Here is a 27,702-nt window from a genome sequence, read left to right on the forward strand (position 1 = left end):
GTGCTGCCTCAGGAAAACAGCCATGGGGGGTGTTGGATGATTGCAGGAAGGGGAATGGAGGGGTACGGCAGCCATTGCCCAACAGCAGTGCAGTCCTCATGGCAAGGGTGGACACAGAGAGGTTGCATCCCTCACAGCAAGAGTGGGCTTTGTCTCAGGCATCTCATACAAGTGGCCATTTTTCATATGTGAGACTGAACAATGGGTGTTGGGAGGGAAAACAGATTACAGCTGAGCATGGGTGGGTGCTGAGGGGCATTAGTCCTTGTTCAGAGGGGAGTGGCAAAGGGAAGGTGCTAAAGACAAGGTTCTGACTCCAGGGACTGCGCACGGGAGGGGTGCGAACAGCTGGAATGGGCATCACACACCCAGTCTTTGTAGATCCCTGTGCTGTAGGGAGGCAGGACCAGATGGTGGCTGGAAAAGCTGGTGAAGCCACAGCAGCCGGCCGCACCAAGCTGGACCTATCCGCAACAGAGAGTGCACTGGACTCATTTCATCTACTTCCAAATATCAAAGCATCAGTATCAGCAAAGACTGCAGTTCTCCGAGGAAGCTGTCACTTATGTGCCATGCTCCAGGCCAAGCTGTGACCCATGGGGTTTGGTGGACATCCAATGCGCTTGGGCCTGACGATCACTGTGGCACTTAACTTTTACACCTCCGGCTCTTTCCAGGAATCCACTGGGTACATGTGTGAGGTCTCCAAGGCAGCAAGCTACTGCTGCATCAAGGAGGTGACCAGTGCATTGTTCAAGAGGGCCGGTGACTATGTATGGTATGGAACCAACCCTGACAGTTAGGCGGGGAGGTCCATAAGCTTTGGAGCCATTGCTGGGCTTCCCCAGGTGCAAGGTATTGATTGCACACATGTGGTCATCACGGCTCCCAGGGAGTAGCCAGCAGCTTTCATCACCAGGAAGGGCTTCCATTCCATCAACGTACAACTTGTCTGCAACCATGGAAAGTGTTCCCTGCAGGTGTGTGCCCACTTCCCGGGAAACAGGCATGATGCCTACATACTCAGACGGTCCCAGGTGACACAGCTTTTCCGGCCCCCCGCTCCCTTCAGGGATGGATTCTTGGGAGAAAGGGCGACGCATTGAAGACATGGCTACTGACGCCTGTAAGGAACCCTGGCACTGCAGGAGAGATACAACACCTGCCACAGGTCCACCCGAGTGATGAAGGAGCAGACCATTGGGCTGCTGAAGATGAGATTCCAGTGCCTGGATCGATCGGGTGGAGCACTGCACTATGCCCCAGTTAGGGTCTTGTGCATCATGGTGGTCGGCTGTGCCCGGCACACTCTAGCACTGCAAGGGAGGCGGGGGAGGGTGGGTTGGGGGGTGGGGGTGGGAGGTGGGTAGGGGGAGCCTTGCATCAGGATGACATGTTTGAACTCCACTCCTCGTCCGTGGAGGAGGATGCTGAGCAGGTAGTGTGGGATGATGAAGCCCTTGTATTGGAGGCGAGGGCCTTTGAGAGATACACGAGGGAGGCTTGGGACAATCTCATACATACCCGGTTTCTGCCACCATGATGCCTGTTCCAAGTGAACTCAATAAATAACGCAATGTATTCTGTGTGTCACCTTTTTCCTATTGCATTCCTGCTCACCAGGCACACACGCACAGCTGAGAAGGTGACTCGATGTGGCCTGCTCCTGCACCGACTGTCCATTGAGGGAGCAAGGGTGAAAGTGGCATCTGACAGGGCAGCATGAGAGATTCTCAGCAATGAAAGTGTCCTCCATTTAAACGTTCACAATACCCAATAACAAGACCAAGTTGCACACACCCGTGAAACCCCAAGTGAGCCTAGGTGCTCTTCATGCATTTCTGTGAGCTTCTTCGAAGTGCTCCCCCTGCATTGGCAGCTGAGGTGAAGGCCAGCTGCTGAACGTGCTGCCCTGTGGCCTGGGATGACTTTGGCGAGCATCCTCTGGCTACCTGGGACCTAGAGGGCCTCGTTTGGCTGAGGGGTTCCTGCACAGGGGCAGGAGCCTCCTCCATCGTCGTAGCTACTGGAGTTGGGGTCACTGGTGAGGGTATGCAGGTCTGCGTGCAACCCGGAGATCTGGCTCTCCAGGAGGGTCGCCAACCTCTCGATGGAGGAAGCTATGCACTCACGTGCACCTCCATCATTCGTGCATGACTGTGCATTGCCTCTGGCAGCTCCGTCAGATGTTCCCTCACCTCTCTCTGCAACCCCAGCATGTTCTGTGCTGCGGACACCAGAGGCTCATCAGCCTGGGGCTCAGCATGGACCAGACCTCCCACAGTCCTCCAATTGTCAATGGCCTCGCCTGTCATGGATTCTGTTAGCTGCTCGCATGTATGTGTGATGCTCTCACCCGCTTGTGATCCTGAATCTAAGGCCGACTGCATACCCACCGATGTGACAGTATCTGTGCTGGTGGAGCGTGCAGGGAATGGTGTGACGGCGCACCTTCTGAGGATTCTTCCTCCTCATCCTCAGAGGATGAAAGAATTCCAGCTGCACGAGCAGACGATCTTCCCTCCGAGGTGCCACGATCTGCATGAGAAAACACGAACATTTAGGGATTCTGCTACATGGACCTGCCCATACCAACCATGTTTGATGTGGTTCTTTAGCAGGGCGGTGGTGGGCACATGAACACAATACCTCCTCACTCTCTTGGGTGGATACTCTAATCTCTCTGTCTGCTATGGAACAGCTGCCCTGGGAGCCTGCTCAATCCAGAGCTGCCTCCTCTGCCGGTGTCAGTTCTTGGATATCTGGGATCTCACCTCCAGTCTTTGCCCTTTCCCTAGTCTTGTGGTCCGTTTTCTCCTGTGCGCAGAAAGAGGAATCCTGTTAGTCTTCCTATGGAGACCAGCAGGACACTTGTTCTGGTGGCAGCCCTTTGACCCCTGATGGGGGCTCCCAAATGCCGCCTCCTCACATCCACTGTCGAGGTACGAGCAGGGGACAAGCTAGGACAGAAGGTCGGCTGTCTTGGAGATGCACCCATGCATCTGACATGATCTGCTGTTGCCTCAGCCCCTTCCCACCCCCTTTGCAGCCACTCCCTGACCAAACCTCGCTCCCTCCTGCGTGGGTATATGCAAAGTCAAAGGAGGAAATGGGTATAGAGGACTCACCTTTGTGGAGTGAAGGAGGTCATTAACCCTTTTGCGGCACTGGACCCAGTTTCGGATAGTGACCCCACAGCTGCTGACCTCCTCTGTGATCTCCGTTCAGGCTTGCTTCGTCAGGTGGGAGGGTCTCTTCCTGCCATCTATTGGGGAGAGGAGCTCCCGTGTTTCTCTTACATCCTGGAGGAGAATCCGCAGGGAGGCACCGCTGAACTGAGGCCACCCAATGTCTTCCACCTAACATAGTTCCTCTTTGTTCTTGGTCAGTTCTTGGCCTAATGAGGCCTTGGTCAGCAGCACAGAGGCTCCAGCCCGGTGGGGGAGCGGTCAGCAGCACAAAGGCAAAACAACATCAAATTCAACAAGAGAAGCAGCAGTTCAAGTAGGGCTGGAACCTCTTTAATTTGGATCCAACACCTGTGTTCGTCTCAGCTGACGCGCCATTGGCATCTCATCACCCACCCCTGTCCTCCTATGGGATAAGCTATATGCCAGATGCATTCAAATGGGCCAGCTGCCCCATGACGTACGACGATGCGACCCTCATCCGGTGCCACCACTGGGACCAACAACGGTCTGATAAAATTCAGTCCATTATCTTGTATGTTAAAATGCACAATTGTGGCATTTTTTTCATTCAGTAAGAATTGCATAAGGCAAGAGGAAGAACCTATTTCAAATCCGTCTTGTCCTGTCAGCATCTAACCAAAGCCCTCCATGATTATGGTGATTATACAAGTTTTCCAACTTTGGCTCCTCAGAAGGACAGGTATCATCATCTTACCAATGTTGTAGACCTCCTAGTGGCTGGCTGCGTGGAAGTTAATTACTGCAATAAGGAGGGATGATATCTTAGAAGGTTCCTCAAATGATGCCATATGGGTAGAACTCAAAAACAAAAAGGGGGCAATCACTTGGCTGGGAGTGTACGACAGATCTCTAAACAGTCAGGGAGAGATAGAGGAGCAGATATGTAGGCAAATCTCAGAGGTATAAAAACAATAGGGTAATAATAGTAAGGGATTTCAACTTCCTCAATATCAACTGGGATAGTTGTAGTGCAAAAGGCTTAAAGGGGGCAGATTTCTTAAAATGCGTACAGGAGAGCCTTTTGAGCCAGTACGTAGAAAGTCCGACAAGAGAATGGGCAGTACTGGACCGAATCCTAGGGACTGAAGCCGGACAAGTGGTAGAAATGTCAGTGGGGGAGCATTTCGGGGATAGTGACCATAACTCTGTAAGATTTAAAGCAGCATGGGAAAAGGACAAAGATGGACCGGAAATAAAGGTACTGAATTGGGGGAAGGCCGATTTCAATATGATAAAACAGGATCTGGCTAAAGTGGACTGGGAGCAGCTACTTGTAGGAAAGTCTACATCAGACCAGTGGGAGTCATTCAAAGAGGAAATAGTGAGAGTTCAGAGCTAACATGTACCATGAAGGGTAGGACCAACAAGTCCAGAGCACTGAAAACAGCGGAGGGTGGGTACTTCAGAAAGTAATGAGGAAAGTGAAGAAGGGACATGAAGAGACACTGGTGGGCAAGATAAAGGAAAATCCTAAGGCATTTTATAAGGATATTAAGGGAAAGAGGATAACCAGGAAAAGAGTAGGGCCCATTAGAGACCAAAGTGACAATCTGTGTGTGGAGCCAGAGGACACAGGTGAGGTTTTAAATGCTTACTTTTCATCTGTGTTCACTATGGAGAAGGACGGTGTCGGTGTAGAGATCAGGGAGGGGGATTGTGATATATTTGAACATGTTAGCATTGAAAGGAAGTATTAGCTGTTTTAGCAGGCTTAAAAGTGGATAAATCCCCAGGACCAGATGAGATGTATCCCAGGCTGTTATGTAAGGCAAGGGAGGAGATTGCAGGGGTTCTGACACAAATTTTCAAATCCTCTCCTGCCACAGGAGAGGTACCAGTGGATTGGAGGACAGCGAATGTGGTACCATTATTCAAGAATGGTAGCAGGGATAAACCAGGTAATTACAGGCCGGTGAATCTAACATCAGTGTTGGGAGACTACTGGAAAAAATTCTGAGACACAGGATTAATCTCCACTTGGAGAGGCGGGGATTAATCAGGGATAGTCAGCATGGCTTTGTCAGGGGATGATCATGTCTAACAAACTTCATGGAATTTTTCGAGGTGGTGACGCGATGTGTAGATGAGGGTAAAGCAGTTGATGTAGTCTGTACATGGACTTCAGTAAAGCTTTTGATAAGGTCCCGCATGGGAGATTGGTTAAGAAGGTAAGAGCCCATGGGATCCAGGGCAAATTGGCAATTTGGATCCAAAATTGGCTTAATGGCAGGAGGCAGAGGGTGATGATCAAGGGCTGTTTTTGCGAGTGGACGCCTGTGACCAGTGGAGTACCGCAGGGATCGGTGCTGGGACCCTTGCTGTTTGTAATGTACATTAATGCTTTAGACGTGAATATAGGAGGTATGATCAGTAAGTTCGCAGATGACACGAAAATTGGGAGTGTCGTAAATCGTGAGGAGGAAAGCCTTAGATTACAGGACAATATAGATGGGCTGTTAAGAGAGGCAGAGCAGTGGCAAATGGAATTTAATCCTGAGAAGTGTGAGGGGATGCATTTTGGGAGGAGTAACAAGGCAAGGGAATATACAATGGATGGTAGGACCCTATGAAATACAGAGGGTTAGCGGGACTTTGGTGTACTTGTCCATAGATCACTGAAGGCAGCAGCACAGGTAGATAAAGTGGTTAGGAAGGTATATGGGATACTTGCCTTTATTAGCTGAGGCATAGAATATAAGAGCAGGGAGGTTATGTTGGAACTGTATAAAACGCTAGTTAGGCCACAGCTGGAGTACTGTGTACAGTTCTGGTCGCCACACTATAGGAAGGATGTGATTGCACTGGAGAGGGTGCAGATGAGATTCATCAGGATGTTGCCTTGTTTGGAGCATTTCAGCTATGAAGATAGACTGAAAAGGTTAGGGTTGTTTTCCTTAGAACAGAGAAGGCTGAGGGGGGACATGATTGAGGTATACAAAATTATGAGGTTCGATAGGAAGAAACTTTTTTCCTTAGCGGAGGTGTCAATAACCAGAGAGCATAGATTTAAGATAAGGGGCAGGAGATTTAGAGGGGATTTGAGGAAAAATGTTTTCACGCAGAGGATGGTTGGAATCTGGAACACACTGCCTGAAGAGGTGGTAGAGGCAGGAACCCTCACAACATTTAAGAAGTATTTAGATGAGCACTTGAAACACCATAGCATACAAGGCTACGGGCCAAGTGCTGGAAAATTGGATTAGAATAGTTAGGTGCATAAATAAAAACAAGAAGTGCTGGAAATACTCAGCAGGTCTGGCAACATCTGTGGAGTGAGAAGCAGAGTTAACGTTTCAGGTCAGTGACCCTTCTTCAGAACTTTTTGCTTTTTTTATATAGTTAGGTGCATGATGGCCAGCACAGACATGATGGGCTTGAAGGGCCTGTTTCTTTGCTGTATAACTCTATGACTGTATGACTAAATGGCAGAGGCCTGGGTCAAGCTTGTGAATCTACGTGAGACAAATGGCTTGGCAGGGCTCATAGGAAGAACAAGGGGGTGTGGGTGGGATAGTGAATAGAGGTGGGTGTAGTTTTGTCGTCTCAAAATTCAAAATATTTATGATGAAATCTTGAAAGTGATGATGCAAATGAAGACTCGGTTGTTAAGGTTTTCGGGCTTCAGCCCTTGGCCTGAGTGAAGTTGCTAACTTTAGATGGGACAACCATAAATGTCCTACAGTTGGGTTTCATGCTACTGGATTAGAGTTGAACGTTACACCCAAAAGACAGCTGCTCTGACAGTGCAGCACTCACTAAATACTGCACTGGAGTGTCAGCCTTGATTTTTGAGTTCATGTCCTGGAGTGGAACTTGAGCCAACAATCTTTCTGGCTCAGAAGTACAAATGCTGCACACTGAGCCACAGAAGGTAATGTGCCATTAGAAAATCAACACTTGACTTTTTCTCTTCATGTTTCTTTGCTTGTCTCTGGGAGATATTCTGATGGTGTGCCAAGCACATGAACACGCTAGAACACCTGCATATGTTTTTGTAAAGTTGCATTGGATAATCGCCATACTTTCCCAGACATGTATGGATGCAGCAAAAATGGAATTTGAATTTTATGCAAGTTCATTCCTGGCATAGAATTCTTTGCTTTTTGTCTTTATGTTGTACTCCTTTCTCTCTCCTCATGATATGCTCGTTGTTGTACAGAAGGATAGATGTTTAGCTTGTCTTTGCACTGCATCCCTCGAGAGACAGGCTACATTAAGCAAAGGAAGCCTATAGAATGTGCTACCTCGGGAGATGGTAGAAGTAGATAGTGTTAATCCATTCAAATGCAAAATAGAGTGGGATACATATTGAATAGTCAACAACTCCATTATTGGAGCATGTGGTTACCCAGATGGTGGAAAGGGAAGTAGATGTCTAATTTCTATGTTGTATTGTGTGTGTTTGATCAAGGGTAGTTAGGGATTGGCAACAAATACTGGCCTTGCCAGTGAAGCTCACATCCCAGGAACGAATAAAAAAAATCGTAAGACTGTTGTATGTACTGCTTTGCCTTCAGAGAAGATTTTTTTTTAAAATAATTTGATCGAAGGATAAGCTAATAACGTCATGGTTCTTAGCCATAAAAGTTCAAGGTTTGTTGATTTATTGATTGAAGCTTCATGGCCAGATGAGATCACATTGCAAATATTTACATAGTTGTGCATCCCTCACTGACCACCAGGCTACACAAAGCCATCTAGGGAGATGGATGTCCACTAGACCAGAAGGTTTGAAAAAACACCATCAACATGAAGATGGGAATGGTGAATTATTGCAAAATTTTGTTTCTTTCAATAGCTGGGGGAAATACTGGCAAAAGTCTTCTTGTATCATCTGCTGAAAATGTTCCTGCACAGGTACAATGCAACAAAGAAAACTTCAACACTACTGACAGGGCTTCCAACAGGGTTGGGAAAGGAGCATGGAGCAACACAACAATGTGCTTCCATGTAGTCTTTGATTTGACAAAAGCTTTTAAATGCTTGAATCCAGGAAGTTCTTTGACTTCTAGACAATAAACTTCAGCACTATTCTCAGTGGAGGTTATATGTGAGCTTTTGTTTGTAGATGACTGTGGCCTGGAAGTGCACATTGAAGGGATCTACAGCTCCTCAGGAGCATATTTGCCACATCAGCAAACTATAGCCTTATCCATTACCTGCAGAAAAAACATGCTATACGTCAACCAATGCCTGGAAATTGCTGAACCAAAGAGAGCATCCTGTTAAGTACTGAACTAAATGTCAAGCAATCCATTTATCTGAATAGCTTGTCATCGGGTTTTGCACAAGGAGACTGTTATATCAAAGAAGCCAACTCTGTGTTCTGAAGATTAAAGAAAAGTGTCTGGATCTAGCATTGAATCAAGATCACCACAAACCTGAAGGTGTACAGGATTGTTACAATCTTGGTACGTCCGGAACATGTTACTACTGTCACGGTCTGTAGTTGGAGGTCCATTGTGCATACCAAGTAGCCAGATAATCAAGCGCAGCTAATGCACACACATTGAAGCACAACCACACTGGTCTGGACATGTCCATATCGAAGACTTGAGAACTCCAAAAAGGATCCTTTACAGTGAACTAGAACAGATCGTTGGCAGTAGAATGGGCATTGAAAGATACAAGCACATCCTCAAGCTATCAATATCAATAATAATAGCTGGGAAATTCCTGCGGTTGATCACACAATCTGCAAACGAGAAATACCTGGTGATGTTAACTAATATAAGCACCAGCATGGAGGGCAAATGGCAACAAACAGAACAAAAGCTAATTGAACAAAGTCAGAATTACATAGAAACAGACTGTTCTGTCCAACCGGTCTGCGTTGGTGTTTATCTTCCATGTGAGCAGTAGTCCTAATCCCACATGCTTACCCTGTCCCATTCCCCTTAATTTCAGCAATTTACCCGACCTATTTTTAAATGTTGAAAAGGGGTAAAGGAAGAACAAGAGTGTGCATGTATGAGGTTTTTTTAAATAGTGAATTTTTATTAAATTTGTGTTGAAAGCGCCTCTCAGCCCATGACCACAACCACAAAGGATGAGGGGGAACATCAAGAGAACAAATACTATTACTTCCAAGTTTACCTTTTTCTCATTCACATATATGTTATTCTTCCTAGGTCAAAATCCTGCAGTTGCATAACACCATTTCTGAGGGCATAGTCACCACAAGGAGTTCAGCAGTTCAAGGCGAAGGCCCAGAACCAGCTACTCAGGATAGCTTGAAATGGGTGACAATTAGAGCCTTGGCAGCATTGCTTTCATCCTGTGAACAGAAACATAATTATTACAGCCTGGAGTTTTTGCTATTTTGCACTGCTTTTTTTTCGAAATCTGTCAAACCAGGGCAAAAGGTCGAGAAGTTTCAAGCACAGATTACATCCAGTGCAAAAATAGTTTCTGCAATCTTTTAAAAACACCCACAAAACTGGCCGTGGCTCCAGATCGAATGATCATCACTGTGACTTTATGCTAATTGCACCTATTTGCAGACCTTCAAGGAGGCTCCTAAAATTGTTTTTTTTTTGAGATTAAGTATAAGCTGTCACCTTTGTGACAGCTTTTAATATTTTTAATTGATTGAAACAGACTATATACCAATGAAACTAGTAAATAGTTCTGTATAGATTTTTTAAAAGTCAGTTTCAGTTATTTAAAATTCGGTTTCTCTCAGGTGGTGGACTCCCATCACAAAATGCTGCTTTTTTGTGATAAACCCATTTTCAGCTGCATTAGTAAAATTGCACCAGGTTTCCACTCTTAAATAAAGGAAGGAATATCTTTTAATGCAAAAAAAATTATTTTGTAAAACAATGCCTGATTGCGCTAATTCATGGCAAATTTTGCGTTAGGTGATATGTAAATAAAAACAAAAAAAAAATCACTTCTGAAAACTATCGCAATTTTTGAGTGCCCCCTAGCTCTACCCCTGTGTGTTTTAAAAACAATAGATGGATCACAACATCCCATTTGGTACATGTTCTGCCTACAGGTGGCACTGCGAGCGGTTTCAGTGATACATGCCTTGTAACATTACCCGATGCCTTAAATCGGTGAGTTCATTATGCATGCAGTTCCATACTCAAGACTTTGCAGTAGTTTGTTTGCTGAAGCCTCATGGCTAATTATGAGATGTGTAAATATTCTTTGGAGTGGTTAATACTCTGACTAACTTTAAGCGTTTTACCTGCACTGAATCAAAACCCATTGTCCTGTAATTCAAATATAAAACTGGCTTCAATTAATCTCCTGCCCCATCTGTACCATGCAGCGACATTTTTGTGGGTGGCCCTGGATAGTTTGGTTGTCATGCATACAGAAATGCCAGGTGATGGCACTGGAGTCCGAAGTTCTCCAGAGCTACTACTCTGCCGTTTTTGTCATTTACTTAAAAATCTAATGGCATGCTGCTCCTGTGGCCCACTTGCAGGTCATGCCAGACATGCCTGGGTACGGATTGTACGCCTGTCCCTTTGGGCACTGTGACAACTCCATACCCTGTTCATCTCCCTCACTCTATATGTGGCATGCAGTGGGCTGCCATCAGGATTCCTGCTGCCACAAATTCCTGGCAGCGCAGCAGCGGGGCTGCAGGAGGTGGTTGGTCAGTTTAACGGGGCAGCCATGTTCTGAGGTTGGGCATTATGGTCAAATTCACAAGATGGAGATATGGGGTGGAATGGCCACAAGATGTCTCGAAGCATTCTACAGCCAATGAAGTACTTTGGAGATATAGTTGCTGTTGCCATGTAGGAAGCGCGGGAGCCAATTTGCACACAGCAAACTCCCACAAACAGCAATATGATAATGACCAAATCATCTCTGTTCAGTGTTGGCTAAGGGATAAATATTTGCCAGGATGCCAGGGAGAACTCCTCTGCTCTTCAAGGAGGCCTCACCGAAGTCCCCTCCCTCCATGTGGGAAAAGTAGAGACTCAGGGTCTCTTCCACCTCCCACATGGCTGCATGCCCAAGAAAGCAGTGGTAAGTGGGGCAGGCAGGAGAGAAAATCCACAGATGAATTGGACCTCAACTTCCTCCACTATTTGCATGCTGAGGGCCCGTTGGGGATGGGGAGGTGGCACAGGTAGGTACCCAAACATTGGTATGGAGTCCTCAGAAATTAAAGATTCATCTCCACGATAGTGCTGTGAGCAACCCAGGAGAAAAATCATTGGGGCATAAAATTTGATTCTTTTATTTTAATTTATTCCTTATAAACATATTGAAGATGGGAGAAAAAGGCTGTTTGACTGGGTGGGGCAGCTGAAGATGGGAGGTCTTGTAATGAACCTGTCAGGAATATGTCCCACCAGAGTTGCAAGCCTAGACCCAAGGCAGGGCAGTGGTAGGCCTCATGCCTGTGTTCCCAGCTCTGGTCTCTAAAGCCCATCAGCAACCACTGCTGCCTCCCCGATTTGATTTGGCACTTTGCTGGAGTGTTTCCAATGCTCACCTCTTGTTTAAACTGCTAATTGGCCCATTAGTTACCTGTGGCCCCAGCCCACCATTCAATTTGCAGGCCTGATATCTCCTCCCCCTCCTGTCATGTGCACTAGGCTGCCATGTGCAGTGGGTGTGTGCCAGCTACACACTTTGCTCCCTGCCAACTCTTCCTCCAGCCCTGGTCAGCACTGGTGTTTCCGCAACAACCACTGGGCCTCAGGTCTCTTCCCAAAGACACCACCTTCCTCTGACTCTCTCAGCTGAAACTGCAAGTAGGATATTTCAATTTTAAACAAGTCCCTTGTATAAAATTAAAGTTTAGCTTTCTTTTTGAACATTTTTACTTTCTATTCATTAAAGAATTTTCATATTGATAATCTGAGGAAACCAGATGTCGTCCTCTGGAAAACTTCCTTTTTCTCCCTCATCCCTTTAAACCCTTTTCTTCACTCTAGCTTTTGATCCTCACCTCGTGTCTGGGTCTGTTCGAGACTAGTTGATAGAGATTGATTGCCATCATTGGTCATCAAATCCATTATCATTTTATCAACTACCAGGATGGTAGAAGCCAATCTAGATGGACCTAGGTGATCTTTGTGGATTTCTCTTTGGCTTTAGTTTCTCTTTTTTCCCCATTTTTTGCTTTCAGACAGCTGCTGTTCATGAATTTGTCATTCACACTTCCTCCAGATAAATCTTTTGTTTCTTTACTTGATTACCCATTAGCAATCCTCGGCCTTGCACTGTAACCCTTTTGTCTCCTGCCCGCCACCTTATCACAGACCTCCCCTTTTGTTGTTCTTCCCTCTTTCACACTTTCACTTGCTCAAAACCTATGATGGTTCTAACTTTTCCCAGTTCTGATGAAACACTAACTCTGTTTCTCTCTCCACAGGTGCTGCCAGACCTGCTGACTATTTCCAACATTTTCTGTTTCTATTTCAAATTTCCAGCATCTTCAGTATTTTGCTTTTGTGTTTATAGATGCACCTTTTTTTTGTCTAACAGTTCCTATGCATGTTGCTTCCTCCCTCTTTTCCTCCCCAGTACCTTCCTATCCCTCTGCCTTTGCCACTAATCCTACCCTATCACCTCACCCCCTTCCTTACCCATTGGCTCCTCTGACTTCCCTTCTGATCTTCAGCATCACAGATTTTCCTCAGCCCTAGTCTAATTAGTCCTCACCCTCTAATCTAAAAAAACGCACTACAGATTTAGTTCCTGTGTGAAATGTACTTGATCTAGCTCCTAACCAAACTGCAATTTTAGAAGTGAGTGAACAATCTTCAGTTTTATACAAAAAAAATGTGTTGATGGTGTGGTTCTTCTGTCTTCTCAATCAGGAAGGTCCCAGATTTGATTTGAGCTGAGTATCCAAGCAGAGACTGTGACGTTACAATCTGCTTATTGTCTCTGAATTGGAGAGAAGTCAAAAAAGTCAGCCAGGGTTGAACAGCTGTGGGGTGCACATGAGTAGTTATTCCAATGTTGGTACTCCAAATTCTGTCCCACGGTGGAAAGGGGTGAATTTAAGATGATAGTATCCAGTCATAATGCTGAATAATGCAATAAAGGTGGAGTGCAATGGAACAGTTGATTAACATTTCGCTGCTGCTTGTTTTCAGCTATTTGCATTTTGTCCCATCTCCAAATTCAGAGCAAGCCAGTGTTGCTGCATTGTTAGGTTCATGTGCAATCTTGAAATAGTGAAATTTAAATACTGTTGAGCCTGAAGTGATTGTTATTGCTGGCACTGATGGAGACTGTTCGTCCTTTGAATGTTTGTTGAGCCACAAATGTATCTTCAAAAATAATTTAAATATAAGCAGGGAAAGTGCCCCAAGCTTTGGATTGTAATTATGGATCAATTTAAAGACACATTATCGAACCACAAAATAATATATTCACTGATGTCCACAGTTTATAGAGCAGGATTGAAATTCTGTTTCCAAGCTTTATTTTTAATAAAAGCTGGAATACAGATCATTTTGTGATGGGGGTGCATTGCAAACTCAAAATCTCTTCTCTCTTCTCTTCTTTTTGGCTTCCTTGCCTTGAGAAGCAATGGGTAAGTGCCTGGAGGTGGTCAGTGGTTTGTGCATCAGCACCTGGAGTGGCTATAAAGGCCAATTTTAGAGTGACAGACTCTTCCACAGGTGCTGCAGATAAAATTGGTTGTCGGTGCTGTTACCATCGGTAAGCCGCTGGTCTCCAGGATATTACATTGCGGAGGAGTACCTTTAACTCAGGCTACCTACTGTGTGGTGGATGCTCCTGTTCCATTGAGATTTTGCTGGTTACAGTCATGGAGTACAGAAAGACATGAAGACAAGCCTCCCAGTTAAGTGAAAATCAGTGTCACCAGGAAAACTCTCAAATCTAAGTCTAGTACTGAAGTTTGTTAATATACAGTTTTTATTAAATAAAGTATTCCAATATAAAATACAAGCAACTTTGTTCTGATTTTGATTTTTTTAAAGTTGAAATGTAGTTCTTTATTTCTGGTTGACAACCTACAAAGGCAGAGCCTGCAAAACTTCTGGATTAGGGAAGTTTTGAATCAACATCAAAAATGCAACATTTTCAAATTGAGCCGACTTAACTGTGACTGAAATGAAGCCCATGACTGTCTCCATTTCATCAAAAAGTAGATTGTGTTCCTTTTGTCCAGTCCAATGTCAGCTTGGTAACATTCTGATCTGAGTCCAGATTTGTGGTTTCAAGATCTAATCCAGGATTTAAGTGCATAATCTGGTTGACAGGAGGAACGAGAATGTGCTGCATTATGGAAGATGTGGCATTAAACCAACATCCCCTCTACCTCTTGAAAAATCTCATGGCACTGGTCCCCAGGCAAGGATTTCTTCCGCAACCTATACCGCCAAAACAAACTAATTGATCATCTCATTGCTGTTTGTGGGATCTTGCTGTGTGCAATTAATTTTGTTTGCTTACCTCATAATTTGTTTTTTGTGAAACACTTTGAGACATGAAAACATGTTGCATTCCACAGAACATCTGAATTCGGAGCAGAAGTAGGCCATTCGGCCCTTCGAACCTGCTCCGCCGTTTGATAAGATCATGGCCGATCTGATTGTGGCCTCAACTCTACTTTCCTGTCTACCTGCTATAACCTTTGACTCCCTTGTCAATCAAGAACCTGTCTAACTCAGCTTTAAAATATTCAATGACCCTGCCTCCACTGCTCTCTGGGGAAGAGAATTTCACAGACTAACAACCCTCTGAGAGAGAGAATTTCTCCTCATCTCTGTATTAAATTGGAGCCTCCTAATTTTTTCAACTGTGTCCCCTAGTTCTAATGTCTCCCATAAGGGGAAATATCCTTTCAGCATCCACCCTGTCAGGTCCCCTCAGGATCTTTGTTTCAATAAGAATGCAAGTTTTTCTGTAGAAATGTGTATTTTATCAGTAACTTTCCCTGTGCTTAACTTTGATGCTTCAGTGTCTGTCTTTTAGGTTACTTTCCTAGGAGTCATATGGTTTCTAGTATCTTCATCAACCTTAATATATGGGAAATTTTTTGATAATGAACCCAGGATAACAAACAGATCATCTTTCTGTGAATTGCCATAACTATTGGACCTATCCTGTGCCTTTATGGAAACTCTTTTCCATCTTTAGAGAAATAGCAGAATACCTGTTTTTAGGCAGATCAAATTTTAGTAGGCTGAGTGAGACAGTTAAGAGTCCCACAGTGTTGAGGTCTGGGAAAGAATGAGTTCGAGCAAGAACAGGTTCTGGTCTTCATTGCAAAAGCATGACTTTGCAAAGAGCATACTTAGAAAGGCGAAGAGACAAAGGTTGCAACGGTTGGCGGTGGCAAGGCAAGAAGAGAGGGGTTTGGAGAAGTTAAGAATTGCCCGTCAGATAATGCAATTTTTCTCGTCTTGTTGAGGCCACAATAACAACAGCTGTCAAGCTTGGCACACTCATTTCCCCCACCTAGAATGAGGATAGAGCGGAATTGGGAGCAGAGCCACCTCCTAAAGCTTCAACACTTTTCCATGGGGACAATTTGTTTTTGCACCACTTCAACTGTAAAACTTCTTCCTCCAATCCATGGACTTTTAAAGCACAAGCTTATCTCATCTATTCTCTTTTGAGCTGCAGTAATGTTTTGCATTATGGTTCTTGGGCCTCCATTGAGATTTCTGAAAATTACACTGCTAGGTATAATTCTTTTAATGTGGTACAGTAGGAGATCATGCAGTCAGTCGTGATTTTGATAACAGTAGAGATTTTAGGAAAAGAAAGGATGTGATTTTGAAGCTTAAAACAGCCAAGAGCGAAATATCGACCAGTTTTGCTTGTGCTTAAAAGCAAATCTGACTAGCCATTGAGTGAGCTCATTTATTGTCTTTTTGACAAGTTGAACTCTGCTAAATTAATGAACGTACCTGGAACATGATCTGGAAAGTTTCCTGGACAACTTTCCCAACAACATGCAGCAACAGCAACTTCAATCCAGCAACTCCGACTGCAGCAGAGTGATTTTAGTTTGATAAAGCTGCCACCTTTGTAGTGCCTCTGAATGACTCTGGTTACTGACCACTGAGAACTAGTGAGGAGGCATTTAAACAAAGACACTTCCAGTGGCCAGAAGGAGAGAATTTAGTGCAATTTGAGCTGATTTTAAACTCTGATCCCAAAAACCTGAGGCAGCAAGAAAGCAGAGAAATAATTTTCCCTCTTCCAGAACCCAGGAATCTAATTGCAGAAATCCTGCTGTTAACTCAACAGAGTCGAACCTGGGAACTTTCTCAAGAAGTTCTTGGATTTCTCTAAGCATGAATACTAAGCTTCTATGCTGGACTACACTGTAAGACTCAATTGCTGTGCCGTTTTGATCTGTTGCTTAAATTATAAAGTAATGTTGATCAGCTTCCAACCCTTCCCTGCACTGCCCCCCCCCCCCCCCCCCCACCCATGCCATCACCACTGCTGTTTCCTGGCAAGCCTGCAGCTGGCCTGCTGGTACTACTGCTTTTTTTCTGTTTCAGCTGCTGTCTGATTCCTGGCCTGAAATTCAGTCCCCAGGACTAAAGTACATTTATCTGTCGCATCAGGATCTTATGGTGACCTTAAACGTTGTCATTTTTTTCCCTCTGCCCTGCAACTGATTCTGCACATCTCCAAGATCTTCATTCCCACAGAAATGCCTCCATCAGTGCATCCTCTGATACTCTATCCTTCAAACTGCTTCTGGACTTCACTCACCTCACGCACCTGCCTCCAAACTTTGACAATAGCTCGTCAAGGCTCCATGCTGACTCCTCCTGACCTACATCAAATTTATCCCACCAAGAGACCTCTGACTTTAACTCTAGAGTCCCTACTATTGTCTTCTCTCTATTCCCTGTTTACTACAAGACAATATGTAACCATGCCTATGTATTGCAAATTTTCCCTGTGTCCATTTGCATGCACTCCTCTGGACCTGAACAAGGCCCTTCCCATCTCCATGAGCTGATATGTCAATGTAATCATCTACACGTTGTCTTGATGAAACCCTGTCTGGGTGACAACACTTTCCCTTTAACTGAAGATGCCCCACCCAGACAATTGTGGTGGCAGTATGGCTCTTATCACTAAAACACACCTTGGTCTGTCCCCTAACTCCTCTGGCACTTTCTCATCCTTTTGAACGTATTTCGTGTTTCATATGTCTCATTTAAAATGCTTTTTCTCCATTGTTTACCCAAATACCATATTTCTCACAGAGACCACTTCACTCTTCCCTCTCTCAGTTTCTGCAGAGCAACTTCACATCCTCAGTGATTTCAACCTGTATCTCAATTCATCATGTTCTCTCTCCTCTGAGTTCACTTCCCACCTATCAACTCTCATCTTCTCCTCCTTACCATTCTTAATCTTTTCCTCCATATAAACTCCCTTACCCATATTCACAACCACCCCTTTGATTTTGCCATCTCAATAGGCCTTGCTACTCCCATCCTGTTAATCACAGATAGGACCATCTCTGATCACTTCTTTGTATCCTCCTCTCAAACTTACATCCTTCTGTTTCTGACCCTGGAAATATCTCTCTCCCAATTAATTTACAGTTGTACTTTCAAAATCCAACTGTCTAACCTTTGCCCTCCATTCACCATGGCATTTCTGCAGCTACTGATCTGCTCAACCATACCCTCACCTCTAGCATGTGAACTATCATCTTAAACCTCTTTCCTCTGTCTTCTCCACCCTCACCTCCAACAAGAAGTGCGAGGAGTTCATGGACTAGTTTGTCACAAAGATTGGGCCAATTGATTAGCTGACTCTACTGCTTCCCTTAGCCCACCAGTCCAAGCTTCCTCCAAGTTTCTCCCTGCCCTGGTACTGAACCCTATTCCTACTAAACTGCTGACCGCTCAGCGTCCCATCCTGGTATTGTTAACTGTTCTCTCTCCTCAGATCCTAATCCCCTCTCCTTCAAATCTGACATCGTCAACCCTCTCGTCAAAAGAGCAACACTTGACCCTCCGTCCTGCTCCATCTCCAACCTCCCTTTCCTCTCCAAAGTCCTTAAATGTATTGTCGCCTCCCAAATCCGCTCCCATTGTTCCCAGAATTCGCATGTTTGAATCCATCCAATCAGATTTCCACCCCTGCTACAGTACTGCAATGGCTCTTATCAAAGTCACAAATGACATCCTATGTGACAGTGAGAAAGGTAACTTGTCCCTCATCATCCTTCTCGACCTGTCTGCAGCCTTTGACACCATCCTCCTCCAACACCTCTCGAATGTCATCCAGCTTGATGGCACTGCACTCGCCTGGTTCCATTTTTATCTATAATTGTAGCCAGCTAATCACCTACAACAGCTTCTCTTCCCACTCCCATACAGAGGTAGCCTAGATGAGGAGTACATAAAATGTTTTTGGGATAATTTCTTGGAACAATACATTCTGGAGCCAACCAGAGAGCAGGCTATACTAGATCTGGTATTGTGCAACGAGATAGGATTATTAATGACCTCATTGTTAAGGCGCCCCCAAGTAGCAGCGATCATAATATGATTTGAATTTTACATTCAGTTTGAGGGAGAGAAGACTAGTATTTTAAACTTAAATAAGAGCAATTAGGAGGGCATAAAAGCAGAGCTAGCTAAAGTGAACTGGCAAATCTAGTTAAGGGATAGCTCAATAGAGATGTAATGGCAGACCTTGAATGGGATATTTCAGAATACACAGAATAGATACATTTCAACGAGAAAGAAAAATTCCAAGGGTGGGACCCGCCATCCGTGGTTAACTAAAACAGTTAAAGATAGTATCAAACTTAAAGAAAAAGCCTATAATTGTGCAAAGATGTGAGGCAGGTCAGAAGATTGGACAGAATGACTAAAAGATTGATAAAGAAAGTAAAATTAGAGTATGAGTGAAAGCTAGTTAGAAATATAAAGACAGATGGTAAAAGTTTCTATAGATATTTATAAAAGAAAAGAGTTAACAAAGTGAGCGTTGGTCCTATAGAAAGTGAGTCTGGGGAATTACTAATGGATGATAATGAGATGGCAGATAACTTGAATAGATATTTTGCATCGGTCTTCACTATTGAGGATACAAGTAACATCCCAGAATTAGCTGTAAGTCAGGAAATGGAAGGGTGGGAGGAACTCAAGAAAATTACAATCACCAGGGAAGAGGTACTGAACAAATTGTTCGAGCTGCGAGCTGACAAGTCCCGGAGTCCTGATGGACTTCATCCTAGGGTGTTAAAAGAAGTGGCTGGTGAGATAGTTGATGCATTAGTTTTCATTTTCCAAAATTCCCTAGATTCGGGGAAGGTTCCGTTAGATTGGAGAATTGTGACTGTAACTCCTTTATTCAAAAAGGGAAGGAGACAGAAAGCAGGAAACTACAGGCCAGTTAGCTTTACATCTGTCTTAGTGAAAATGTTAGAAGCTATTGTTAAAGACGTTATAGCAGGGCACTTAGATATATTTAAGGTAAGCAGGCAGAGTCAACATTGTTTTATGAAACAGAAATCTTGTTTAACCAATGTATTGGAGTTCTTTGAGGGAGTTACATGTGCTGTGGATAAAGGGGAACTGATGGATGTATTATACTTAGAATTCCAGAAGGCATTTGATAAGGTGCCACATCAAAGATTATTGCAGAAAATAAAAGCTTATGGTGTAGGAGGTAATATATTGGCATGGATAGAAGATTGGCTGGCTAACAGGAAACCGAGTAGGCATAAATGGGTCATTTTCTGGTTGACCAGATGTAATGAATGGTGTGCCACAGGGATCTGCGCTGGGGCCTCAACTATTTACAATTTATATAAATGACTTGGCTGAAGGGACTGAAGGTTTGGTTGCTAAATTTGCTGATGACACAAAGGTAGGAAAGTAACTTGTGAAGAGGACAGAAGGAGGCTACAAAGGGATATAGATAGGTTAAGTGAGTGGGAAAAGGCCTGGCAAATGGAGTATAATGTGGGAAAGTGTAAAATTGTCCACTTTGGCAGGAATAATAAAAAAGAAGCATATTATCTAAATGGTGAGAGATTGCGGAGCTCTGAGAGGCAGAGGGATCTGGGTGTCCTCGTGCATGAATTGCAAAAGGTTAGAATGTAGGTACAGCAAGTAATTAGGAAAGCTAATAGAATGTTATCATTTACTGCGAGGGGAATTGAATACAAAAGCAGGGAGGTTATGCTTAAACTATACAGGGCATTGGTGAGAAAATATCTGGAGTACTGTGTACAGTACTGGTCTCATTTAAGGAAGGATGTAAATGTGTTGGAGGCAGTACAGAGAAGGTTTACTAGACTAATACCTGGAATGGGCGGGCTGTCTTATGAGGAAAGATTGGATAAGCTAGGCTTGTATCCGGTGGAATTTAGAAGAATAAGAGGCGACTTGGTTGAAGCATATAAGATCCTGAGGGGTCTTGACAGGGTGGACGTGGAAAGGATGTTTCCCCTTGTAGGAGAATCTAGAACTAGGGGTCACTGTTTAAAAATAAGGGGTTGCCCATTTAAGACAGAGATGAGAAGAACATTTTTCTCTGAGGGTCGTGAGTCTTTGGAATTCTCTTCCTCAAAAGTCTTCCTCAGAAGCAGAGTCTTTGAATATTTTTAAGGGAGAGGTCGATAGGTTCTTGATAAGCAAGGGGGTGGAAGGTTATCAGGGGTAGGTGGAAATGTGGAGTAATCAGTTCAGCCATGAACTTATTGAATGGCAGAGCAGGCTCGAAGGGCCGGGTGGCCTACTCCTGCTCCTAGTTTGTATGTTCATATGTCTTCGGTCCCCATCTCAAATTTCATTCCCTGGCAACTGGCTGAGGCTGAACCAGACTGTTTGCAATCTTGGTTTCATATTTGATCCTGGGATGAACTCCTGACCATGTATCCAGGCCATCACTAAGACCACCTATTTCTGCTTCCAGAACATTGCCAAACACTGCCCCAGCATCAGCTCATCCCGTTGATGCCTCAGTAGCTCTTGAGTTGACTTATTCCAGTGCACTCCTGGCCAGCCTCCATAAACATGGGGTCATCCAAAACTCTGCCCATCTCCTTACTTGCACCAGGTCCTGTTTGCACATCACCGTTGTGCTCACTGACCTGCACTGGGCCCCAGTTAAGTAACGCCTCAATTTTAAAACTCTCATGTCTGCTTTCAAATCCCTCCATGGCCTTGCCCCTCCCTATCTCTGCAATTTCCTCCAGCCCCACAGCCTTCCCAGATACCTCAGCGCGTCCAATTCTGGCCTCTTGAGCATCCCAGATTTTAATCGCTCCATCCTTGGTGGCCGTGCCTTTAGCTGCCAGGAGCCTAAACTCTGGAATTCCCTCCCTACACCTCTCCACCTCTCTACCTCTCTTTCCTCCTGTAAGGTGCTGTGTAAAACCTATGTCTTTAACCAAGTTTTTTGTCATTTGCCCTAATATCTCCTTATGTTACTTGGTATCAAATTTTAGAGTCATAGTCGTACAGCATAGAAACAGGCCCTGCGTCCATGCCGACCATAATGCCTATCTATACTAATCCCACCTGCCTGCATTAATTCCATATCCCTCTATGCCTTGCTCATTCAAGTACCTGTCCAGATGCCTCTTAAATGTCACTACTGTTCCTGCCTCCACCACCTCCTCAGGCAGCTCATTCCAGACACCCACTATTCTTTGTGTGAAAAATGTACCCCTTTGATCCCCTTTAAACCTCCTCCCTTTCACCTTAAATCTATGCCCTCTAGTTTTAGTCACCCCGACCATGGGAAACAGACTCTGGCTATCCACCCTATCTATGCCTCTCATAATTTTATATACCTCTATCATGTCCCCTCTCAGCCTCCTTCGCTCCGGGGAAAACAGACCCAGCCTATCCAATCTCTCATAACTCAAGCCCTCCAAACCAGGCAACATCCTTGTGAATCCTTTCTTAATCGTCTCTAGCTTAGTCACATCTTTCCTGCAGTGCGGCGACCAGAACTGCACACAGTACTCCAAATGCAGCCTAACCAACGTTATGTACAACTGTAACATGACGTCCCAACTCTTGTATTCAGTGCCTCGGCCGATGAACACAAGCATGCCATATGCCTTCTTCACCACCCTGTCTCCTTGTGTTGCCACTTTCAGGGAAGTATGTACTTGCACCCCAAGGTCTCTCTGCTCAACAACACTCCCCAGGGCCTTGCCATTCACTGTATATGGCCTGCCCTGGTTTAATGTCCCAAAATGCATCACTTCGCACTTGTCTGCATTAAATTCCATTTGCCAATCCCTTGCCCACTTTCCCAGTTGATCTATATCCTGTTGTAGCCATAGATAACCTTCTTCACTGTCCACTATACCACCAATTTTGGTGTCATCTGCAAACTTACTAATCATGCCCCCTACATTCACATCTAAGTCATTAATATATATGACAAACAACAGAGGCCCCAGCACCGATCCCTGCGGCACACCACTGGTCACCGGCCTCCAATCTGAAAAAGAACCCTCCACTAGCATCCTCTGCCTCCAAGCCAATTTTGTATTCAATTTGCTAGCTCACACTGGATCCCATGTGTTCGAAGCTTCTGGACCAGCCTACCATGCGAGACCTTGTCAAAGGCCTTGCTAAAGTCCATGTAGACAATGTTCATCGCCCTGCCCTTGTCAATATTCTTGGTCACCTCCTCGAAAGACTCAGTCAAATTCGTGAGACATGATTTCCCATGCACAAAGCCATGCTAACTATCCCTAATCAGACCATGCCTTTCCAAATGCATATAAATCCTGTCTCTCAGAATTCTTCCCAATAACTTGCCCACCACTGATGTAAGGCTCACGGGCCTGTAGTTCCCTGGTTTACCCCTGCTGCCCTTCTTAAATAAAGGCACAGCATTAGCTATCCTCCTGTCTTCTGGTACCTCATCTGTGGCTAACGATGATACAAAAATCTCTGCCAGGGCCCCAGCAATCTCCTCCCTTGTTTCCCATAGCATCCTAGGATACACCTGGTCAGGCCCTGGGGATTTATCCACCTTAATGCGCTTCAAAACCTCCTCCTTTGTAATGTTGATATGCTCCAGGATATCGATGTTCCCTCCCTTGAACTCGCTAGCTTCCATGACCTTCTCCACGGTAAATACAGACCAGAAGTATTCATTTAAGATCTCGCCCATTTCCCGTGGCTCCACACATAGATTACCACATTGATCCTGAAGGGGACCTACTCTCTCCCTAGCTATCCTTTTACTCTTAATATACTTATAGAATCTTTTAGCATTCACCTTTATCATATTTTTAGATTTACAGATACAGCACTGAAACAGGCCCTTTGGCCCACCGAGTCTGTGCCGACCATTAACCAGTCATTTATACTAATCCTACACTAATCCCATATTCCTACCACATCCTCACCTGTTGCTATATTCCCTTACCACCTACCTATACTAGGGGCAATTTATAATGGCCAATTTACCTATCAACCTGCAAGTCTTTTAGCTGTGGGAGGAAACTGGAGCACCTGGAGGAAACCCACACAGACACAGGGAGAGCTTGCAAACTCCACACAGGCAGTACCCAGAATTGAACCCAGGTCACTGGAGCTGTGCGGCTGCGGTGCTAACCACTGCGCCACTGTGCCGCCCGGGAAATCTCCTGGGCCCTTTTCACCCTCCTGATTTCCTTCTTAAGTGTAGTCCTACATCCCCTATACTCCTCGAGGGACTCGCTTGATCCCAGCTGCCTATACCTAACATATGCCTCCTTCTTTGTCCTGACCAGACCCTCAATATCCCTCGTCAACGAAGGTTCCCTAAACTTGTCATCCTTGCCCTTCCATCTAACAGGAACATGCCGGCCCTGAACTCTTTCTATCTCACTTTTAAAAGCCTCCCACTTGCCAGACGTCCCTTTACCTGTAAACAGTCTCTCCCATTCAACTTTTGAGAGTTCCTGTCTGATGCCATCGAAATTAGCCTTCCCCCAATTTAGGACTTCCCCCAATTATTCGATACTATTTTTCTGTCTTGCCTTGGGATGTTTTACTGTATTAAAGGTGCTATATAAATGCAAGTTATGTTAACTAAAGTTTTGCCAACTAACAGTTAATGTGGATAAGTTTATAAAGATTGAAATAAAAGTATTGTTTGTCAAAATTCCAACAAAATTTAAAATCTCCTTTGGCCTTTGTTAGTTATAGTACTGTGCTAGTTTGTGTTTCATTGTTTGAAAGTCAAAGGTTGTTAGTTCCCCGCAGCTGCTGAAGATGATCATAATTTCTATTTTATGTGGTTTGTGAATAATTCAAACTGAAGGGTTCACAAAGTCGCAGAACTGGAGTTTCTCGCCTGCAGCTGTGGGATTCCTATTAAATTGGAAAAGTGAGTGTGCGTGTATCTGTGAGTTTGCAAATGACAGGTGGATTCCTAGATTGTTAGCAGGTGCACTCATTGGAAGGGGGTTTGAAGAGACAATTTCCTTCAAAGCATATTGTCATGGAACCAAACTCTGAAATACATGCAAGATGACGTTTAAACTAGATGCAGAGAAACCAAGATTATTTTGTGAACATAATCATACTTGTGTTTGTCACCTTTAATACTTTATTTAAAAGTAAAGTGTAATTTTCTGTTGGTGCATTTTTCCTTTGTTTCCACCTTGCATGCTAGTTCATTTTTACAATACCAGTTACATAAAATCTTTTGTCAGTCATCTGCATTGTAATTGTGGAAACATTTCTTGATCTAATGCCAAAGCCTGGTGAGATCTAACCATGATGATACTGTAAGGTGTCTGATCAAGGAATATATTTGAACTAAAATATTTCAGGAACGAAGAAGGGTTTTTGGGCTTCATAAGCATTCTCGCATCTGAGTCTGTAAGGTTGTGGGTTCAAGTTCCACTACAGAGACTTTAATACAAGATCGAGGCTGACTCTCCTAGTGCTATGATTTTTTTTTAAGGGCAGCATAGTGGCACAGTGGTTAGCACCGCAGCCTCACGGCTCCAGCGACCCGGGTTCAATTCTGGGTACTGCCTGTGTGGAGTTTGCAAGTCCTGTGACTGCGTGGGTTTCTGCCGGGTGCTCCGGTTTCCTCCCACAGCCAAAGACTTGCAGGTTGATAGGTAAATTGCCCATTGCAAATTGCCCCTAGTATAGGTAGGTGGTAGGGGAATTGTGGGGATGTGGTAGGAATATGGGATTAATGTAGGATTAGTATAAATGGGTGGTTGATGGTCGGCACAGACTCGGTGGGCCGAAGGGCCTGTTTCAGTGCTGTATCTCTAAATAAATAAATAAATACTAAGGGACTGTCAGATGTGGCGCATTTTGAATCACAAGTTAAACTGAAGCCCCATCTGCCCTTCATGTTTGTGGGACCTTGCTGTGTGCAAATTGTCTGCTGTGTTTCCTACATGACAATAATGACTTCATTTCAGAAGTACTTTATTGGCTGTAATGCACTTTGGGGCACCCCGAGGTCATGAAAGATGCGATACAAATGCAAGTACTTTCTTTCCTCCTTTGATAAACCCCAATCGATCAGTCATTAAAACCCCCATTTACATGTGCTTCACTGAAAGGTTTTCCCTGGAAACATGTTCCATGAGTCTTCATACCTTTTAGTGAAAAATGTATGCCTGGTGCCATTTTGTTACTGCCTGAGAGTGTGGTGGAGGCAGGTTTAAATGAAGCATTCAAAAGGGAATTAGACTGTTACATGAAAAGGAAGAATGTGTAGGCTTATGGGTGGAAGGCGGGGGAGTGGCACTAGATGAATTGCTCATTCAGAGAGCCAGTGCAGACATGATGGGCCGAATGGCCTCCTTCTGCACTGTAACACTTCTGTGATTAATTTCTTTGTCTTTAATTTGCATTCCCTGGTATTTACCACAGTGAATTGACCTAAGTCACTTTGCCACCTCTCGTCCTATTCTCAAAAGTTTCAGTTAGGTCGCCTTGAGTACTCTCCTCCAATAAAAACAAACCAAAATATATTCGTTTTTCTTCTGCTTACTCTTCTGAAATCTAACTTTCACATCCTTATGCTACCTTTCTTATTGTGTATTTGTTTTACATGCAAGTGATTGAATCTCTGTCCTCAGGTTACCAACCCTACTGCCAATGGAAACATTTTCTCCTTATTTAATCTATTAAAATGCTTCTTAAGTTTGAATACATCTGTTAAAGCTCCCTTAAACCTTCTCTGCTCTAAGGAGAACAACCCCAGCTTTTCCAGTCCGTCCATTGTCATGTAGACCCCACCCCCCACCCATCAGTCAAGAATGAAGCACATTAACTTTGTCATATGAACATTGATTTGAAAACTGTTGCTGAAGTGAAGAACGAACTAGTTTTTAAAAAAAATCACCAGGCCTTTGGCTCGAAAGACATTTGCATATTAACAGACAGTGCTTGGGGAGACAAAGGGGCTACTTCCCTTATCCAACCTACAATGGACTTTGAGCACCAAACATTGAAGGTGAGGGCGCTCAAATTTCAAGATGACTGTTGGGTTGGCCAAATCCACAAACAGACGTGGTCAGACCAACTGGTCACATGATTAGCCTGCTTGGCAACCTGGTTTATCTGAATTGTACAAACAGTTTGAACGAACAGAGTGTCTGTTTGCTCCTGGACTGAAAAGACCTCTCCTGGCTGGCTTGCCACAGCCTCTCTTGTCTGCTCCCAACTCTTTCTCACGGAACTCCAAATCTACTGAAGACACATGAACCCCAAGAGAGAAAGGCCTCCTACAGCGAACAAGATTTAAGAAGAGTACTGGGCCCCAACGAAGAGCAGGATCTACCTACAATCAAGGACTCTGCAGTGAGCTTGAAGAACTGTAACAAAAACCCTCTTCAGAGAATGCCTCGAACTTTTCCACTTTATTTTCTTCTCTTTTCCATCTCTATCTGCATGTGTGTATCGCAAATGCAAGCTAGCATGGGAACATCGTGTATCCGTAGGCATTAACCGAATTAAAGTTTAAGTTCAATAAATTTCAACCTTTCTTCTTTAAACTAAAGAAAACCTGTTTGTGCTGGTTTCTTTGCTTTATAATTGAAAAGCAGTGAACAAGGATTCACCAAGGATTAGCTAAAAACATGGTGTGTTTAAAATTAAACCCTGTTATGTTCAGACCAGGTGAAGGCTGAGAAGGAACCCTAGACCCCTTTCTCACCTGGTTGTAACACCATATAATTGAAGTCCTTCATCCCTGGTATTGTTCTGATATATCTTTTCTGCACCCTTTACAAGGCTTTGACATCCTTCCTAAAATGTGTGCCCAAAATTGGGCACAATATTCCAGCTGTGCTCTAACAAGTCATTCATAATGATTTACCATAACTCCTTGCTTTAGCGAGACTTATTTATCTATCCTGCTAGAGAATGTAATTAAACTTATACCTGTTATATTCTAGTGTTATTGCTTTTGTTCATTTATCCAGTCACTTTAAAACAATTGTTTTAAATGTGTATTTCGCCAGTCTAATGAGGCGTGTTTGTCATATTGCCTTCCAAACTTGAGGAAGATCATGTGAGGACGTATGGTGCAAACA

The 27,702-nt window shown here is 44.2% G+C and overlaps 1 protein-coding gene across 4 annotated transcripts in view; it reads left to right on the forward strand.

The window, feature by feature from the left end:
- eda (ectodysplasin A) overlaps window positions 1-27,702 on the forward strand; it is a 301,068-nt gene that overhangs the window by 80,912 nt on the left and 192,454 nt on the right. The gene's annotated exons all lie outside the window — the stretch shown is intronic.

This window comes from Heterodontus francisci, chromosome 15 (assembly GCF_036365525.1).
Source record: "Heterodontus francisci isolate sHetFra1 chromosome 15, sHetFra1.hap1, whole genome shotgun sequence".
Taxonomy (NCBI): Eukaryota; Metazoa; Chordata; class Chondrichthyes; order Heterodontiformes; family Heterodontidae; genus Heterodontus; species Heterodontus francisci.